The following is a 9,863-nucleotide window of genomic DNA, read 5'->3' as shown; positions in this document are numbered from 1 at the left end:
TCTCAAAAGTTAAGTGAAATTGAAGATTTTGTAAGCCACATTCTATGTTAAATAGAGAGAGCTCTTTTTTTTTTTTATTTTGCAGACTTCCTTCCCTCATTTTTAAAAATGTATTTTCTATTTATTTGCTTTCATTACGACAGATTTTCAATAGCCATCATATCTCTAAATTGAAACCCTATACTTTCTTTCCTAAGAATATTTTTTGAATTACCTGAATTCCTTCAAACCAGTCAACTATTATAATTTAATTGTGATGATTTCGGGAAGAATCTAAAACTATCAGATCCTTACATTACGGCCGTTTTGTGGTTTGATTGTAGCTAGTCGCATTAGATAGGTGCTGAGCACATGTGAATTGAGGTAAATGGTTATGTAATAATTGTGATCAATGGTCAAAACTTGTTAATAAACTTTTTAACAAGTATGTTTGGTATAATTGTTAAACAATAGATTGCACATATTTAAAGCATAAATTTGATAAATTTTGACATACGTATAAACCTCTGAAACCATCACTACCATCAAGATAATGAACACGCTCCCCAGAAGTTTCCTCGTGCCCCTGGGCACTCCCTCCCTCTCGTCCCTTCCAACCTGTCCTCCACTCCCATCCCCATGCAACCGCTGATCTGCTCTCTGTCACTGTAGAACAGTTTGCATTTTTCTAGAGTTTTATATAAATGGAATCATATACTATGTGCTCTTTTTTTTCTGGCTTCTCTTGTTCAGCAAAATCATATTCCTTCATGTTAAAGTGTGCATCAATAAATTCATCCCTTTTTATTGATGATTAATAGACCAGTTTATTTGATAGCTGTTTAATAACAGTTTGGTTATTCATTTACTTGCTGATGGACATTTGGGCTGTTTTCAGTTTGGAGCTGCTATAGGAACGTTCACAAATAGGTCTTCATATGGTTACATGCTTTTGTTTATCTTGGATAAATTTCCTAGGAATAGAATGACTGGGTCATATTTCTCTTAGGTAAATACCTAGGAATAGAATGACTGGTTCATACAATAGGTGTATGATTAACTTTTTAAAACACGGCTGAACTGTTTTCCAAAGTGTCTGTACTGTGTACACTCCCACCAGCCATGGGTGAGAGTTCCAGTTCTTGCCCTCATCGATACTGTCTCACTTGATACTGTCAGTCTTTTTAAATTTTAGCCATTCTGATATGTGTGTCGTGATATTTCATTATTTAATCTGTATTGCCTTAATGACTAATGATGCTGAGAACTATTTCATGTGCTTATTTGACATCCAGTGTTTTCTTTGGTGAAATATCTGCTCAAATATAAAATTTTTAAAATTGGGTTCTTTGTTTTCTTATTTTGAGTTGTGAGAATTCTTTATATATTCTGGATCTAAATCCTATCATAAATATATAATTTGCAAATATTTCTCTCAGTCTGTAGCTTATCTTTTCATCCTCTTAATAAGGCTTTTCATAAAGAAAAAGTTTTTTATTTTTGATTAAGTCTAAGTTTTAAATTTTTTCTTTACCAGATAGTGCTTTTGGGTATCATGTCTAAGAATACTTTGCCTAGTTTTAGATCTTGAAGATTTTCTCTTTTTTTTTTCTTTAAGTTTTATAGATTTATGTATTGCATTTAAATCTACCATCCATTTTCAATTAATTATCCCATAAGCCATGAGACTTAATTGAGGTTTGTTTTTTTATTTTTCACTTATGAATGTCCAATTGCTCCTGCTTTTTGCAAAGACTACCCTTTCTCCATTGGATTGTTTTTGAACCCTTGTCAAAAATGATTTGGTGGCTGGGTACAGTGGCTCACGCCTGTAATCCTAGCACTCTGGGAGGCTGAGTTGGGAGGATTGCTTGAGCTCAGGAGTTCAAGATCAGCGTGAGTAAGAGCTAGACCTGCCTCTACCAAAACCAGAAAAAATTAGCTGGGTGTGGTAGTGCACACCTTTAGTCCCAGCTACTCAGGAAGCTGAGGCAAGAGGATCACTTGAGCCCAGGAACTGAGGTTGCTGTGAGCTATGATGATGCCAGGGCACTCTAGCCTAGTCGACAGAGCAAGACTCTGTCTCAAGAAGAAAAAAAAAATGACTTGGGCATATCTGTGTAGGTCTGTTTGTGGGCTGTGTGTTCTGTGTCTTTGATCTGTGTGTCTGTACCTCCCCCAATGTCACCCAGTCTTGATTACTGTAGACATATATGTCTTGAAATGGGGCAGAATGATTCCTGCCACGTATTTTTTTCTTCAAAATTGTTTTATTTTAGTTTGTTTGCCTTTTCATATAAATTTTGGAATAATTTTGTCTATATTTACAATATGTCTTGCTGAGATTTTCATAGGAATTGTGTATGGCAGTTTGGGGTAGAACTGACATCTTTATTACATTGAGTTTTCCAATCCATAAACATGATACGTCTGTCCATTTATTTAAGTCTTCTTTGATTTCTTTCATTAGGCTTTTGTAGTTTTCAGCAGATACTTCCTGCATGTGTTTTGTTAGATTTATACCTAAGTATTTCATTTTTTTTGAGCAATTGTAAATGATATTGTATTTTTGATTTTGGTAGTCACATGTTCATTGCTAGAATATGGAGATAAAATTGTCTTTTCTATATCTATCCTGTATCCTTGACCTTACTGAACTAACTTATGGGAAGTTTTTGTAGATTCCTTGGCATTTTCTACACAGACATTCATGTCATCAGCAAATAAGGACCATTTTATTTCTTCCTTTTCAATATATATGCCTTTTATATATTTGTTTTTCTTGCCTTAATGCATTGGCTAAAACTTGCAGTACCATGTTGACTAAGGATGGTGTTGAATAGAGGTGGACATCCTTGCCTTGTTCCCAATTTTACAGGTAAAGGATTCAGTCTTTCACCATTAAGTATAATGTAAGCTGTAGGTTTTTTGTAAGCTGAAGAAGTTTCCCTCTATTCCTATTTTTCTGCGAGTTTTTAAAATATTGAATGAGTGTTAAATTTTATCAAATACTTTTTTGCATGATTTTGATATGATCATGTGGTGTTTTTTTTTTTCTCTTTTGCCTGTTAATGCTGTAGATTACATGGACTGATTTTCAAATACTGAAATAGCTTTGCGTTCTTGGAATAAACCCCATATGATCTGGTATATAATTCTTTTTATATACTGCTAAATTTTATTTGCTAATATTTTGTTAAGGGTTTTTGTGTTTATATACATGAGGGATATTGGTCTGTAGCTTCTTTTTTTGTACTGTCTTTGTCTGGTTTTGGTATCAGGGTAACAGTACCTTCAGAAAATGAATTGGAAAGTATCCTCCACCCCTCCTCACTTAACAACTGCATAATCACTCCCCAAGAAGATTCTTTATGTGACAATTGTCGTTCAGACATGGGATCATCCCTAGAAGTGGTAGCGTACTTCAACCGCAGAGTCTAGATGAGATTCTAGATGACTAGGAAATACAAGAAGATATTTCTATGACAACACACAGTTGCTCCATGGTAACACCAGCCCCTCTGGCCTTCCCGAGTGGACTGGCCACTGGCTGCTGTATTACTTACAGTGTTTAGTGGGCTCTTTGCCCATTTTTTCCAACTCCAGAGCTTATGAGCCTAACCCTGTTCTAACTACTTCTACCCAGTTTTCACACTTAGAGGTACAACTGTGTACTGATTAACTTTGGGGTCAGGTAAATTCAAATTTGAGTTTTATGACTGGTTTCACTTCCATCCTTGTGGTTGGAGATGGGCTAGACCCTGCGAATGAGATGGGGCGTAGAGCTCTCACTGAGAGCTAAAACAAGGCACTAAAATATGGAAAAACAGAGTCATAGTGAATAGCAAATCTAGAGGGCCGGAGGAAGGCTGGAGACTGAGGCTATAGAACCAGGTGGGAATGGAATGCAGATGGAAGCAGGTGGAAGACCTCATCAAATCGCTCAAGCATCAGAGGATGCTGCTGGATTGGATCTACAGGCAAGTAGGAGTAAAGATGTGGTTTGAGCTGGTGGAATGGTTTTAAGGACCAAGAATAGGGCAAAAGAAAATGTGCACTTACACACCATCTTTCTACTCTAACACAGGAAAGCTTTAGTTTGTCTTTCTTATCCTGGTTGACCCAAGAATAAGCTTGGTGGTTCCATGGAAGGAATATATACACTTTCTGTTGATCTAAAATCAAGCCAGGTTGCCACAGCCACATAATCAAGTCAGATTTAGATGAAGTCTCTGAAGAGTCCTTTGTCACACTTATGACTCTGACCATGTGAGGTCAGACTGGGGACAATAGGGAAGGCAACAAGGGTTTATGGGTCTCTGTAAAATATCATTACTCACCTCGCCAGACAGAACCATAATTCTAAGTTACCAAAAAGTAGGAAGAGGTCATGCATCTGCGTTGCCACAGAAGAGGATTTGTGGTTCGGGTCCTATTAAGAGAAACTGAGAAATCGTAGGGCTGTGGTATAGACTTCATTCTCTCAGTCTGGGAAAGCAATGTACGAAGGGCAAGCTTGAACCCACGTTGCTTCCTTTGGACCTCCATAACACCATCCCTCTCAAGGGGATGACACGGGTGCTTTTCTCCAAACATGTGGCCAGTAGTGAGCTTCAGACCATTCTCTCGGGGAGAAGGTCACAAAGACCTCTCCAGACATTATACCAGATCGTGGAAAGGGGGCAGGGCACAGAGAGAACAGCTGCTGGGTAGACAACCAGTACTGCCCATTGCTGGGGTGACTGGGCGGCCTCTTTGATTTATTTCCCTCGTGGAGGCAAAGCCGCATCATTTGAAAGGCATTTTAGGAGATGTGGTCTGCCTCCATGAGCTCATGGATATGGTTGATGTCCTAGCTCAGGAGCAAGCAATTCCATTTTAAAATCCTACTGTGACTATCTAAAAAACATTTCCTAAGTTACATATAAAAGCAAGTCATCTTAAAAAGAAAAAAGCAACTTGCTTTTATTTCTATGTTTAGCCTGCACTTCATCAAACCTCACCCTCTGGGCCAGCCGCCCACAAATATCTCATAGCACTTACTAAAGTGTGTAACGATCTGATGGATTTGTGTATTTCTCTGCCTCTCCTGCTACTTTTACTGTAAGACTTGTCTGTCTTGTTCACTGTTTCTGTCTGAAGCACGCGGCACCAAACCTGGGCCACAGTCGTCATTCAATACAAAGGTGTTGAATGAGTAAAGGAATGAATGGAAATCTTGGATTGGCAAGTTGTGAGGCAGATCATTACAGCAGAAAAGACACCTAGCACCATCAGTCGCCAAATTTTTGTTGAGCCCAGAAGCTTGTTTTTAAGGCTTGCCTCTGTGTGTCCTGCTAGGACAGTCCCTGATGCCTGGGAACACTGAAGACAGGGGCCAAAGAGTCACCATTTTCACTGATTTCCATCACCGTGTGCATGTGGAGTTTGGCCACAGCAAAATACATCGGTTGCTGTCTTTGCAGCTATAAGAAGCAGAGAATGAATTGTAATTCATTTGCACTCTAGGACCTTGGTTGAAGGTAAGAGAAAAGGCAATTTTGCTTTTCCAACTCTCTGGGGATCTCAAACTCCTCATTTTTTATTACGATGTGCCAAGCTCCCAGAGACGACTTGAAAGGAGCCCTATCCCGAAACAGATGAACACTGGCTGCATAAAGGCTCCCCCAGCTTTCAGATGTGGGATCTGTGGACCGTTTTCCCTCCCAGGTGGAAAAGCAAAGAGCAGAGGCTGGGGAGTGTGAGAGGAGGATAGAGTGGGAGGGCTTCAGACAGGTTACGAAAGCCACGGCAGGCAGAGTTGCATCTGTTCACTGCTCCTTCACCACAAAGGGAAGGGGACAAGGACAAAAGCATCAAGCCGAGAGTGGGAGGGAGTGGCTCTGGAAGAATCCTTTCAAAGAATGACACCGAAGCTGGGGAAGCCATGGCGTGCCTGGACCGTGAGCTGGAGCACCATGGAGTAAACACCAAGGCTGCTGCTATTGTTTCTCCAACTCCTCTCCTCTTCCGTGGGTGCTTTTCGTGGCTGGGATTTCCTCAGACAAGTCCCGGGGAGCCCGAGTGGTGACAGAAAAGCTGAGGAAGGGAGAAAACTGGGAGGTGTTTCAAGAGCTTCTTCCCCCACGCTCCTCTTCATTTCCCCTGGCAATCTGGTTCTAGGAATACAGCTCTACTGTGGATGTAAATTCGATTGCCACCTTCCAGGGCCCAGCCTGCCATTCCTTCTCTGCTCAAACTGTAAAATCCTGCATGGTTTTTATTAACGTCCTAGCAGGGGCTTTGCTCATTCGATGATTCATTATAAGGGGAATGGAAAAGGTTATGAGAGCTCCAGGGAGCTGCTGCCTCGGAGGCCACCTTCCCCAGCCCGCAGTCTCCGTCTTGGTGTGGAAAGGACACCTGCTCACCCAGAGACTAAGCTCTGGGCTGGACTAGCAGGAACAGGCCATGGTGCTTGGAGAACTGGCACGAGCACGGAGAAGCTTGTCCTCTAGGTCGCTAGTTCAAATCCCAACTGAGCTGAGGACAGGGAGGCGGGGGATGCTCACTGGGGAAGTTGGCGCGTTTCCCGCACAGATGGGTTGGTCTCCACGGAGGTCCCTTTTCCAGGGCATGGTGTTGCCTCATTTATCCCCACACCTGTGACAAATCAGCCATGTGGCACAACGCGAAAGGGGGCCAGTTCCTCCATGACCGGGATATCCCCTCCTGCAGCGGAAGCAGAATTGAGGGCAGGGGCGGTCTCAGAGGGCCATCCCCAGGGTGACGTCTCTTTCTGTCTATATCCTCTCCCAAGGTGATCTCATCCAGTCCCAAGGCTTTAAACACCAACACCCAAATTTATATCTTCAGTCCCGACTTCTCTTTTCCAATTCCAGCCTCGTTATCTCCAACTGCCTCCTTGTCATCTCCATTTGGATATCTAACAGACATCTCAAGCTAAACATGTGCAGACAGCATTCCGGAACCTTCCACCCACCCCTATTCTACCCACATGCTTTGTTGACAAACTCCATTCTTCCATGTACTCAGGCCAAAGCCTTGGCTCTTCCCTTGGTCTCAGAACCCACGTCCAAACGGTGAGTCTTGTTTGTCTCTGCCAGGAGACACATCCAGTTCCACATTTGCACTGCTGTCCCCTGGGCCCAATCACCGTCATCTCTCACCTGTGTCACCGTAATGGCTTCCCAGCCGGCCTTGCTTCTGCCCCTACACGCCTTGTGTTTATTCGCACCCAGCAGCTTCAATGACTCTTCAAACTGAAGTCAGATCACATCACTCTTTCCATTCAAAACCCTCCAGCGCCTCCCATCTTACTCAGAGGAGAAGCCAAAACCCTTACAATGGCCTGGGAGGCTCTAGTCATCTGCCCTGGCCCTCACCCTTCTTACTCTTGCCCCTGTGCACTCCCTCCTGCCACACTGGCCTCCTGGCTGTCCCTCAGACACAGAAGCACGTTCCCACCTCAGGTTCCCTGGCATGGAGCAGTCCACCCCCAAATACTCACACGGTCAGTCCTTTTCCTTCAGGTCTCTCTCCTTTGGTTGTGACCTTCCCCGATCGTCCTCCATACAACAGCCAAATCTCACCCCGTACCTGCCACCTCTCACCTCCAGCGTGAGAATTCTCCATGATGTTTCCTTGTCCATTTGTATATGTTTTTATTCTTTTATGTGATGGTCAGTCAGGTGTGGCCACAAGAGGAGACACAGGAGAGGTTCAGGAAAACAAAGGTCCTAGAGACAGGAGGCAGGCACTCCATGCAGGGACACCTGGGGAAAGCCAGATCCTTTGCTGAAACACAGAGGTGGTGCCTGGTTGGGGATGACGAAGGCAGAGGGATATTGCCTTGTGGGGGGCACAGGCCCAATAGCAGAGGTCTGGCTCTGGGCTGGTTGGTTTGCATATCAAAGGCATTCTTGGGACTAGGCCCTTTGCTATCTCTAAGAATTGGCTAGCCCTAGGAGGGACAGTCTCTTCCCAGCCAGAAAAGTTTTTTTACGATGGTCAAAACATCAGAATATACAGAAAATTTAAAAAAATATTTACTTTACAGTATATTTTCCATCTCTACTAGAAATAAGTTCCATGAGAATAGGGACTTTTTGTCTTTTTTTCACTGCTTAATCTGCAGTGCCTAGAATAGTGCCTGAGATATAATAGGTGCTTAATAAATATTTGTCAAGTGAATAAATGAGTGAATGAATGAATTTTTAATCCCCTCCTACCCTCCGGTCCCAGGGTCACTATTGTTATTGGATCCACCATTTTAATTGCATTAACAATAAAGGGTGAGAGGTTGAGGTTGATTTGAAGGTTTTATTTGAAGGTAGAGTTTTTTAATGACCTTATAAGGAAGGTATTAAACTTTTTTAAGAAAGAAATCCGTTGAAATGCATTAAAATTTTTTTCCATTTGACTGACTCATTTTATGAGAACAACAAGTTCACATGCAGCGGACAGAGAATTTGGATGAGGCAGGGGTGTTAGAAGCAGAGAGGGAGAAACATGTTATTGTTTATTTAAATAAGGATCACCCCCTTCCATTTTATTTTTTTAGATAAATCTTTTTTTCTTTTCTTTTTTAAAGTGGAGGCTACATACACAAAAGTGCACGAACCTTAAGTGAATTACTGATGAATTATTGCAAAGTAAACACACCCATGTACACACCACCCAGGTCAAGAAATAGAACATTACCAGCACCCAGAGACCTCCCTGCGCTCCTCCCCACCACTACCACTTTTTCCTCTTTAAAGGGACCACTACTATGACTTGTAACACCACAGATTAACTTTGCTTGGTTTTGAACTTCACACAAATGAAGTCAGATGGTACATATTCTTTTGGAACTGGCTTCTTCAATTCCACATTACATTTGTGAGATTCATCAATGTTGTGTGCAGCAATGGTTAGTTTATTTTCCTTTTGTACAGTCTTCCACTGTATGACTATAACAGAGTGTATTTGTCTGTTCTGTTCTGGATGGACTTTTGGGTTGTTTCTATCTGAAGCTATTATGAATAATTCTGCAATGAATAATTTTGTGCATATCTTGAATGGAGAGAAGCTTTCATTTCTGCCAGATATATACCCAAAAATGGATTTGACAGGTTTTATACAGACTACATTTAGGTTTAGCATTAATAGATATGCCAAACTTTTCCCTAAATGGTAATTTTATCTTAAGTTTTCACCGGCAATGTTTGAGTGTTCCAGTTGCTCTGAATCCTCAACAACACTGGGTATTGTCTGCCATTGTAATTACTTTCATTTCGTGGGTGTTTAGTGATACCGCAATGTGACTTTCATTTGTATTTTCCTGATGACTAGTGAGGTGGAGCACCTTTTCATGTGTTCACTGCTCATTCTGCTTTTATGAGGTGCCTGTCCAGATCGTTTGCCCATATATTTTGAACTGGGCTGTCTTTTCTTTTGTAAGAGTTCTTTATATATTCTGAATGTGATTCTTTTATCAGTTATATGTATTGTGACTGTCTCATCTCACTCTATAACATCATTTTTATGAATCTTCTCACTGGTATCTTTTGATGAACCAAAGTTTTTAATTTTTATGAAATTTATTTATAAATATTCCTCTTTATGATTAGTACTTTTTGTGTCCTATTTAATAGTATTTGCCTACCCCAAGATCAAGAAGCTATTCTGCTATGTTATCTTCTAGAAGCTTTTATATTTAAATATACAGACCACATAGAATTGAATTATATATATATATTTTTTGTTCGTTTGTTTTTTGCTCTTGTGTGAGGCAGAGGTTGAGTTTTATTCTTATTTTTCTGTTCAGATATCCATTTAACTCAGCATCATTTATTGATAAGATTGTCTTTTCCCTCTACTCTGAGGTGCCACCTTTTTCA

The sequence above is a fragment of the Eulemur rufifrons genome, chromosome 6 (genome assembly GCF_041146395.1).
Source record: "Eulemur rufifrons isolate Redbay chromosome 6, OSU_ERuf_1, whole genome shotgun sequence".
NCBI classification, from domain to species: Eukaryota; Metazoa; Chordata; class Mammalia; order Primates; family Lemuridae; genus Eulemur; species Eulemur rufifrons.
This window is presented reverse-complemented; position numbering follows the sequence as displayed.